The following is a 1,318-nucleotide window of genomic DNA, read 5'->3' as shown; positions in this document are numbered from 1 at the left end:
CCCAGATTCAAACATTCCACTGTCGGCCGCCGTTCTTTCTCTGTCCCTGGACCTTGCACTTGGAATGAACATTCTTTTTTGCTTCGTCAGGTCTCCGAACACAGTTCTTTCAAGTCTGGCCTTAAAACCCATCTCTTCTCAAGATAGCCTCCCTCCCCTGCCTCTTCCTTGTATTCAGTTTTCCCAGTTCAGAGTTAAATGCATGCATGTGAATGACTGGTGTGGAAGCGCTTTGATTTGTCTCTGCACAAGATTCAGCGATGTATAATTACTTATCATTATTATTAGAAAGATGGGTCGACGAAGGGACGAAGGGACGAAGGGTGACGTTCGTGAAGACGTCAATGGTGATAACACAGGATCGTCTTGAGACTTTGTTCATGTGTGTGTGTGTGTGTGTGTGTGTGTGTGTGTGTGTGTGTGTGTGTGTGTGTGTGTGCGTGCGTGCGTGCGTGCGTGTGTGTGTGTGTGTGTGTGTGTGTGTGTGTGTGTGTGTGTGTGTGTGTGTGTGTGTTTGCTTGGTTGGTTTATTTTCCTTCCTTGATTCTGTATAGCCTGAATAATATTTTCATAATCTGAGTGGGTTTTTTTTCTGAAATAAAAGAGCTGATTTCAGAGAGATGTTGCATGCGAATTGATGCAAACACAAACAAATGAACTTATGAACAAGCGTGAAACGATGGAACGTTTTAAATCAATGTGACAGAAAAGGCTGCATCACCACAAACATCAAAACTAATTAATTGGTTCCGTTGTCATGCTCACAACGCGAGGGTGTAGCATTGTGAAAAAACCCTACTCAGTCACATTAAATCTTTGATGTAAATTTTTTTTTCATTTCGATGTTATTCCCAACATCCATCGTGAAATATTAGGGTCTTCTTGGTATATATTTCTGCTTGATTCATACATTATTGCCATGATTTTGTTGTTTGCTATCATTCTTGATGTTGAATTCGAGGTGTCTGCATTGCAGTGAGCTGTCTCATGTGAACTGTATCAGATGATAGTTTCAGAGTCATCACCGTCGACGTCTACGCTGGTGCCATCATCATTACAATGATCCTTACCATTCCCTGCTTTCTCTCTTCTTTTTCTGTCTCTCTCATTTTTCTCCAAGATTTGTGCTGGGAAAATACAAGAATCAACCTCGATGACAAAGAATATATATATATATATATATATATATATATATATATATATATATATATATGTGTGTGTGTGTGTGTGTGTGTGTGTGTAAGAGGAAAAAAAACGAAAAAAGGGGAAGGCGCTCTTGACGATTTCTCACAATCCCACGCTGTTTCGTACAGTGAAA

The sequence above is a fragment of the Babylonia areolata genome, chromosome 2 (assembly GCF_041734735.1).
Source record: "Babylonia areolata isolate BAREFJ2019XMU chromosome 2, ASM4173473v1, whole genome shotgun sequence".
Lineage (NCBI taxonomy): Eukaryota > Metazoa > Mollusca > Gastropoda > Neogastropoda > Buccinidae > Babylonia > Babylonia areolata.
Note: the sequence above shows the minus strand (reverse complement) of the source record.